The sequence below is a fragment of the Mustela erminea genome, chromosome 6 (assembly GCF_009829155.1).
Source record: "Mustela erminea isolate mMusErm1 chromosome 6, mMusErm1.Pri, whole genome shotgun sequence".
Taxonomy (NCBI): domain Eukaryota; kingdom Metazoa; phylum Chordata; class Mammalia; order Carnivora; family Mustelidae; genus Mustela; species Mustela erminea.
In genome coordinates, this window is record NC_045619.1 from 113049754 (window position 1) to 113059785 (window position 10032).

Here is a 10032-nt window from a genome sequence, read left to right on the forward strand (position 1 = left end):
TGGCTATGTGCCCAGAAAGGGTGTTACTTTTGGCAAAAGGAACCAGAGCAATTTCCAAAGTAGTATTTATTCTTTTTAAAATTATGCACACAACAAATGTCTGGGTGAACTGACTTCTCTAACCCGTGCACTAATGTGTAGGTAGGCTTATAATTTGGAGCCCTCACGCAGGAAATCCTGAAATTATGGTTCTTTCAGAAGTGTTGACTCATCTCCTCACCACTTTCTGAATATATCCATTTAACACACCAATTAGTCATTCTAAATTGCATTCTAAATTCTGCAGGTGATTTTCTGATGAAATGTTGCTTTGCTAATTCTAGTGGGTGTTGTTTAGAGTTTGGTTTTGCACTGGAAATAGCTTTGATTTTGCTTTTGATAGAAATGGAAAGTATTAGAAAAGGCCCAACCAACTGAATATTTCCTGGATACACCACTGAGAATCCAGCAGACTGCTCTATGAGGTTCATATTCAAATACGGCATTCATGCATGTACACCCTTCAAATCTGTAGAAAGTAAGCCTTGGCCACAGATAGTTTGTGGCGGGAAAAAAAACAACAAAACAAAACATCGCTTTTAACCACCTCTGTGTAATTCCCAAGACACATGCGTAAGATATTCTTTGGAGCACACAGCGCCTACCACACAGCACGTAGGGATTTATTTCACTATTTAGTATCTTCCCAGACAGATTAATTTTCTGCCATGAATGCCTAAGTCTCAATGTAAAACATTGATTCTAATTTAAAAGCAGTGATTGCAAATCTTAGACAAAAGCGAATACTTCTCACCGAGAGTCAGTTATACGTAGATTTTTAAATGATTTCTTACATCAAATGCATATCTTCGATTCTGAGACAGTTTTCTTCCAAGTGGATAAAAGGGAAACAAAGGTAAAGATAACAACTTAGCTTCTTCTTCATCGTTTGTGTGTTACCATGGCTTGGAAGCCAGAGATAAACATTTATGATGGAAAGGGAGGGCGGGGGTAAGAGAAAGAAGGGTGATGGCGGTGGTGGAAGGTCTTTTTTAGAGTTTGCTGTCTAAAATAGAGCTAGCCTCCAGGGCTTGGTCAATGGGATATATACTTGTCAATAACTATAAGTTAAAGTTGCTTAAAAACAAAGATATTTACAGCCCCTGGATGTACTGAATATAGCTGATTCACCGGGCAGGCACACTTGATTACGGCTCTGTGGTGTTGACATGGGCCCTCAAATCTCATGGAAAAATCAGTCTCAGATTGGGATAGGGAAAGTTGGCAGTTGATGGAAAAATGAGCAAATTATAGACTCTCCAAGAATCAAGTGTCTTGTCATGGATGCATGAATTTATCCAGTTTGGATGTGAAGTTCCCCTCCCCCCATGATTCTTCCATCTGGCAGTTATGAAATTCAACTTTGGGGTAAGGCTATATGAGTTTTTTTGGTTTTTTTGTTTGTTTGTTTTTGTTTTTTTTTAAGGCTATATGAGTTTTAAGGTTAATTCTAAGTCTTAAGTTCTATGAAGGCGTTAAAAAGTGGCATGTGGCCAAATTTTTGTTATACTCTACCATGTCCCTTTATGCCACCATGTCCCTTTATGCCACCCTCACATTTTCATAGAAAAAACACAAAGTTTCATTAAACTTACATGGATTTATTTTCTCCATTATCACTTATTACATGCAAATTACTTAACATGGAAGAGTTGGGGCCTCCTCAGGCTGGACTTTATTTTCCAAATCTAAAGAACCAAGCTATGTGTTCTGAATAGCAGTGTCAAAAGGATAGTATATTTGGAATTTCGATATATGGCTAATAAATCTCTCAACACTCCCTTTTTCCTAAATCTTTCCTTTTCTGGCTGCTCTTGTCACCACCTTCATCTATTCCTATTTTGATACTCTTTCCGAATTTCTTCTGATCCCAGTATCACAGACACACAGAGAAACACACAGACACACACAGACACACGCACACACACGCGCGCGTGCGCGCACGCACGCATACACATTTTCATCGTGGTTTTTTTTTTTTTTTTGCATTTTCCTTATCTCTCTACCCTTCTTCCATTTCTTCTTCTGTTCTTCATTTTAAGACTGAGGTATTGGAGCAGGACTTTGTGGACTCATTATGGATGGGAAGAAGATCAGCTTTTGATCCTCCAAACTGGAGAACATTTCTAATATTCCCCTTGGGAGAGACAGGAAATGGAAAAGTCAACAATATTAGTAATTTTTTAGTTTCCAGGAATTAAATTAAAAGCTAATTCTTGGTATTTAATACCTTAGGGACTAGGACTCAGGACATAGCTCCAGTGGACATAGACTTTCTATTTTCAATAAACTTCAGTAAATTTATTTATTAGTAAATTTCACTCATACTCACCATTCTGCATAGCATAGCAGGAAGAAAGCTTATTATTTTTAAGTAAAAATTTTATACATTCATACAGAAGAGTGCATGAACCATAAATGCATGGTATATTAAATTTTCAGAGCTAGTGATCTTTATCACCAGGGCAAGAAAATAAGACATTACCAGGCTCCTAGACTCCCCAAACTTGCCTTTTCACAGTTAAGTCCTACCAAAAATGAATGTTCTCTAAAATTTCCTCAGCATGGATTAGTTTGGCAGGTTCTCAGTTTTATATAAATAAAATTGCACAATATATATATTTTCCTTATTGTTTCTTTTTGCCTAAAATTATTTCATGAGGTTTGTTTGTATTTTAAAGGCATAGTGGTAGCTTCTCCCCATCTCATTACTTCATCATGCTCAATTATATGATTATATCACAACTTATAGTATCCATTCTATTAATGGGTATTTAGGTGGTTTCCAGTTTCTTGATTATTATAAATAAAGCTGCTATCAATGTTCTTATATACACACATATATAGTTTTCTTTGGCATTTAACTAGGAATGGAGATGCTGGGTCATAGAATATGTGTAGTTTAGGTTTTAAAAATATATATTTTTTAAGATTTTATTTATTTATTTGACAGAGAGAGATCACAAGTAGACAGAGGCAGGCAGAGAGAGAGAGGGAAGCAGGCTCCCCGCTGAGCAGAGTGCCTGACGCGGGACTCGATCCCAGGACCCTGAGATCATGACCTGAGCCGAAGGCATTGGCTTAACCCACTGAGCCACCCAGGCGCCCCAGGTTTTAAAAATATTTTATTTATTTATTTGACAGAGAGAGAATAAGAGAGATCACGAGCAGGGGGAGGGGCAGAGGGAGAGGGAGAAGCAGACTCCCCATCGAGTGGGGAGCCAGATGAGGGACTCGATCCCAGGACCCTGGGATCATGACCTGAACCAAAAGCAGACACCTAGATGACTGAGCCACCCAGGTGCCTCTATAGTTCAGTTTTAGTAAATACTGCCAAACAGTTTTGTAAGGTAGTAGTAGAAATGTACATTCCCATCAGAAGTATATGAGAATTCCAATTGTTTCACATGCCTGCCAAAGCTTGGTATATTCTGTCTTTTTATCACTGATTATTCTGTTGGTTGAATGGAAATATTCCATCTTGGTTTTAATTTTTATTTCCCTTGTGACTGATGAGCACATTTTCCTATGTTTACTGACAATTCCGGTATTTTAGAGTGTAAAATGTTCAATTCTATGTCCATGTCCTTTTGCTTATTGATTTGTGGGATTCTGGTAGACAGCCTTTAGAATGACCTCCAAAGAGCCTCACCTCTGTATTCATGCCCTCGTATGCCTCTCCCTTGAGTGTGGACTGAACCTAGTGGCTCACTTCTAATGAATAGAATACGGAAAAGTTACGAGATGTCACTCTGAAGATGGTGACTTCTGTCTTGTTGGATCTCTCTCACTCTCTTTGTCTGTGTCTCTCTCTGTCTGAGAGCGCTGTTTAGGGGAAGCCAGCTGCCATGTTGTAAGTTACTGAAAACCACACTGATGTGGCTGTCACACAGGTGGCAGCCTGAAAGTACCCAGTGCCTGCAATGGCCACATGAGTGAGTTGGGAAACATTGTCCCCGAGTCATACTTTGAGAGGATAACGGCCCCCGCAGACAGCTCCACTGTGGTCTCATGAGCGATCCTGTGTCAGGGGCTCCCAACTAAACCACGTGTGGATTCCTGACCCATAGAAACTGTGAAACAGTGAATGTTTGTTGTTTTGGCCACTAGTTTTGGCGAAAGCTCAGCATTAGATAAATAATATAAAAAGTTCTTTACAGGTTCTAGATTTGAGTCTAGAATAGTCTAGCCTTTGCCAAATCTTCTCCCACTCTTGGCAAGCCTTCTCATTATTGATTCTTTTGATAAGCATAGGTTCTTAATTTTTCATGTATTTCAATTTACTGTAATTTTATTTTATGATGAGGGCTGATATGTTCAACTTAAGAAATTTCAATTCATTTTTACTTACCCAAAAGTCATGAGTATCATCTTTAATTGCTGCCTTTTCAAAAGAAGTACGCATTCATCTGAATAGAATATGTTTTCAAATGATAACATTTATTGACTAAGGGGAAAGCACCATGCTAGCTGCTTTAATACATAATTCAAACTCACAAGGTACTGCGTAGCAGAGGGGGGATTTAAAACCAGATCTATATGAGCCTCTCAAAATCTTCACTGTTTACTATTATTTACTTATTACTTTCATGACACAAGCTTATCGTTTTGGGATTCTGGCTGGTCTAAAGTATTTTTTGTCTTAATGAGGCAAGGGAAAGGGGGCCCACTGCGTTCGAAATTAATCAGTTTGTCTCCGAAAACACATTGATGTTCCTTTTTTCTTTCAGTTTCTTTATGGTGATTTCAAAGTCGTTTCAGAGTTGCATTTAGAACCTGCACTGGGCTTCAGGTTTTTTTGTTTGTTCTTTAATATTTATTTTATTTATTTGACACAGAGAGAGAGAGAGAGAGAGAGAAGCGCACACAAGCAGGGGGAAAAGCAGGCTCCCTGCTGAGCAGCTCCCCTGCCCCCGACGAGGGATTCAGTCCCAGGACCCTGGGATCGTGACCTGAGCTGAAGGCAGACGCCTAACCAGCTGAGTCACCCAGGCACCCTGACTTTGAATATTTTGTCTTCTGGTCCAAGCATGAATCTTCTGTAGTCCTGTGGACTTGGATAACTCATTTCACCTCTTTTAGTGTGTTTTGGGGTTTCAGAAGTGGACAGTTTTCCTTTCTTGAGCACCCAACATTATGCCTTTTTAATGGTGCTCTGATTTTTTCTGGAGAGTTACCTCCTTTCCATCAGGCTCAGCCTTGGTGACATAGAGCAGGAACACTGTGCTCCTGCTGGGAAGACAGCCCTGGCCCTGGAGACACCCCTCCCGCCCAGCACGGCCAAAGAACAGGCACAGACCTTTGGCTCGACCTATCAAAAAACTCATGCAGGGGATTCAAGGGCCTTATGTAAAACTGGAAATTAACTGGTTTCAGTTCATTCATTCCAGTGGACTGGCCTGACAGTCAAGCAGCCCCTGTCCTCTCTCCACCTCCGGCCTGTAGTACTTTGCAAGGATTGAATTGTATCCAGAGAACTAGCTCAGTGCCTTTGCCTCAGTAATTGCTCAATAAATGTTATGCATTGCATATGCATATCCTGGTTAAAGAGTTTTTCTTTTGAAAGTACAACAATAAGACAAACTGTGTGGTTCAATTTTTATCCTCCTAATATTTGCATTTGGCAAACCAGGTCAGCTCCTTTGGGTGTCTGATTCATGCTTTACTTCAAGTTCTTCATTACAGCTAATGGCCTTGTTCTCTCCATAACCAAGTGTATAGAATGTAGAAAAACTTAGCATAACTAGAAACAGCTGTTGAGACAGTGACATCGTGCATTTGCGTGCCATGTGTGCTATATGGTCTTCTTAAAGACTGTGGTATCTAGTGCCTGTTAACAATTTGATGGTATATGTCTAATTATTGAATGTTCTCATTCTGGATGGCCTGTTGGGTCTTAGGGACTAATCTCTTTGACTTAAATCTTTATACACTTTCAATGGAGCATTTCAGGGTCAGGGCAATGACACAACCTATTTATATGTCTGTTTCTATATATTTCCCCCCAAATTCTCTCAGAGCAATTATCTTTTCTTCACCTTTCCAAAATATTTGGGGGTGGGGGGGAAGATGGTGAAGAAGATAAAGGGCTCTTGAGAGAGGATGGTGAGTAGATATGAGACGGAGGCAAAAAGAAAACCCCCCATAGGGGCCCATGACAGTCCCATGAAGTGCTTTCTATGTTCCACTCCTTCAGGGGCCCTTCGTAAGGCCAGAGCAGCTCATCTAGACTCGTATAGGCTGACCATACAGAGTCTGGTCTGTATGTCTGTATGTCTCATTAAGACTTTGAAACCCTCTGGAGGAGAAGTAGGGACCATCTGCAGCAGGGTAGAGGCAGACGGGGAGCCATGGGCCATAGCAGGGGTGGGTGTTGTGGAAAGCCAGGCAGTCAGGATATCCCTCAAAACTCATGCAACATAGAGACTGCTTATGAATTAAAAGTTGCCCCAAAGAGCAAAAGAGCAGGACAAAAAGCAATCCTTTGCTGGGACAATAACTCTGTCACTTACCGTCCGGAATGGGAAATGATAAAATCCTAAGCAGCCCCTCATTTATGGACACCAGTACCAAGTTCATTTTGGGACACCAGGCTTGGACTTTGGCCCAAGCTGAAGGAAACTCCAGGTTTTTCTTGCAGCGAAGCAGTTCATTGTTCGCAGCAAGGAGTCCATGTGAAGGCCCCTCTGGGCAAGAGGGGAGCCACAGTCCCAGCTGCCTCCAGAGGCTGGCTTAGGATTTCTCTGATTGTCCACCACCAGAAGCCCCTGCCACCCACACTGGGCTGTCACTCCCCAAGGCCTGACCTCGGGGACTCTCTCCATAGCTGCTTATATCCCTGCTTGAACATATCTCTTTTCCTGCTCAAAGAGAAAGTACATACACATTTTCTAGAAGATAAGGAAGGACAAGGTTGGGAATTTTCCTTAAGGAACTGGTGAAGAACCCAAAGTACATAAAACAGAGCTTTCCCAAAGAGCGACCACAAATGTGTAGAGATCAAGGTTCTGCATGTCAGGTTCATTACAACCTGATGCCATGTTAATTCCATAGGAATATCCACCCCCCCCCAACCCACCCACCACCTCCACTCTTCAAGCTTGAAAGCTCAACTCAGATACCTGCAGTCCAAGCTCATGTGGATGAAATTGTTCTGGTGGATTTTCATCTCCTCTTAGAGCCTTCTCCTCTCCTGCTCTCCGCTGTGGAAACATCTCCTGATTATCCCTTCTGGTTCCTTACTATGCTGCATATTCTTGTTTCGACCTCCCTGGTCCCAGTGAGTCCGGCTCTGATCCTTGACTGTAGAATCAGGTCCAGGAAATTTCTTTTCCTGGTTGTAAGTCATCTTCATGGATCTTGAAGCCATCTGTGTACTACAGGTTTATAAGGACCCAAACACCTATAATCTCTACTCTTGGTTGAGTAAATTCTTACTACCGTGGTTAATTAGCCTAAATCAGAGTCTCTTGGAGGGCTTGTTAAAAACCACAGTTTCTTGAGACCCTCTCCTAGAGCTTCTGACTCAGTAAATCTGAATGGGGTCTGAGTCTCCATTTTTAGCAAGTTCCCAGGTGATGCTGCTGGTCGAAGATCACCCTGTGTAACCTGCCGATCTGTAGCTTCAGTTCTCCTAGTGTGGCTTTTGCACCAGCTATACAGGAACAAGCAGGGGTGGGGGAGGCAGGGGGCAGAAGGAAAAGGAGAAGCAGGTTCCCCGTTGAGCCAAGAGCCCGACATGGGACTCAATCCAGGACCCTGGGATCATGACCTGAGCTGAAGGTAGATGCTTAATCGACTGAGCCACCAAGGTGCCCCCAAACCTGCATTGTAATAAGGTTTCCAAGTGCTTCCTACAGATCAAAGTTATATCCTCCCCTTTGTACTTATTAAATCAAGGCAGTTACATACCAGTAATGTGCCAATGATACACAAATGGCAGTTGGAAACATTACTTTTATATTAAAATGGACATGGGTATGTTATGAGGTAGAATGCACAATTCACAGAGCTTTTTAAAGTGAAAACAAGAAACGATGAAGAAATTTCTGGTTTATAGCAGGTAATTTCAAACTATATCCATAAGGATCTTGGGCATGTGCAATTATTACCATCCTCCCTTATAAGTAATTACATGAGGTTGGAGGAGCTGGATTTCTTTATCTGTTTTGAAAGTTAGCATCTGGCCCTGATTCTATTAATCAAGATACAGCCTTTAAAAAAAAAAAAGAAATGATGATGTGGTTTTAATAGTGGCTCTACCTTTCCCGAGGGACAGCACATAAAATTTTCTTGTCCTAAAGCAACAGAAGACTTCTTTTTCAGTTGGAGGCCTGGTAATCTTATTGGCCTACCCTCTGTTCTCCATTTCAAGCCTGCTTCCGGTGATAATGTCTTCGGTGAGTTCTGATGTGATGCTTCTCTCTCCTCCCCTCCCCCATCCCCTCCCACCAGACTTTTTTCGAAATCTTGCTTCACTCTGAGTTACAATATGAAGCATTTTTATGCATGCACTAATAATAACAGACGACACTATGAGAAAGATCATCCTCTGTTTTCATACAACTACTCTGACATGTTTCCTTGGAGAATTTGGTTGATCCTGCTTTGTTGAACATCTAAAGAGATATGGTAACTAGAAAAGAGGCCTTAGAGACTAAACAAAAAGTGAGAAGCTTATCAATGCCTTAGAAGACAATAAAAGATGCAGAGAACAAATTGCAGAGTTACATACTGGAGAAAGACATAAATGCATCAGAGCACACTGGATGGTGAAATCCTACCCAATAAACTCTCTTGCCAACAAGCACTGTTGCTTTTGAACTTCTCATTTAGCGAGTTGGGAGGGAGTAGAAAGACTCCAATTATGATTCTAATATTCCAGTACACAGATAAGACAGCAGTCTTTTTTTTTTTTTTTAAAGGTCATGATTGTTACTTCTCTTATAGGTCAAGAATCCTATTTTAAGCTGTGTAGGAACGTCTTTCTGAATACAGGTGACGAAGTACAGGGTCATAGAAGGAAAGACTCTGGTTGAAAACACATGTACCTGTTCATGTTTTTTGGCCTTGATGCCCAATAACTCAAGTGGTGAAGGTTCTTCCCAGTGCCCGAGGATTCATAGCTGTGGATAAAAAGCTGGAAGTTTGGAAGTTTGGGAAGGAAATATTTTATAAAGAGTGGAGTCTCATAAGATGCTCTGGATTATGGCTGTTTCAGGGCTTACTGTAAGACGCTCTGTAAAACGCTCCTACACACCAACCTAAGCCATACTGCATAGAAAAAGGCCAGAATACCACAATTTCCTTCCCTCATTATTGTACCTGCGCTCTTCCTGCCTACATTATAGCCCAGAAAAACTCCCAATCCTTTTATTCTGGTGCATGTAAATTCAATTGGAATTTTATGGTAGTCTGATGTGTCTAAATGTAGTCTATATAGTCTAAATGACTATAAAGTCATTTACATTTTAAAAATTGTTGAAGAAACAGATGTTGGTAATTGATATAGAACAGAGTGGAAATATATAATAATGGGATCTTCTCTACTCCAGAGCTAAAGAAATGGACATTAGCCTGAAAAGGACAATGATTTTCCAAGCTTTGGATTTTTTAGCACGAGAGCAACTTTGTCTAGTCAGATTTCAGAGACGCAGTACTTGCTCGAACAATGTGGTCCTGGTTTTTCAGCAAGTAGCAGGTTTGATAACAGCCTTTCCCTTCACAGATTTTTGGTCCAACTTTGACGCTGCATTCCTGGTGCCCCTCCTCCAAGTGGGGTATAATTCCGGAGGAAGAATCATGCCCAGGCCTAATAATAGATGCATAAAATCTGACATCCTTGGGACTTTCACATGATTGTCAGAAGGCAAAATATAGAAGATGATGTAAGTTGAGCGGTTAGGAATTTTTAGTCTAATTTCACTGTCCTCATTAATACATCAAATGTGAAAACTTCATTAGATTCTATGCCCATTATTGAGTAACAAAGAA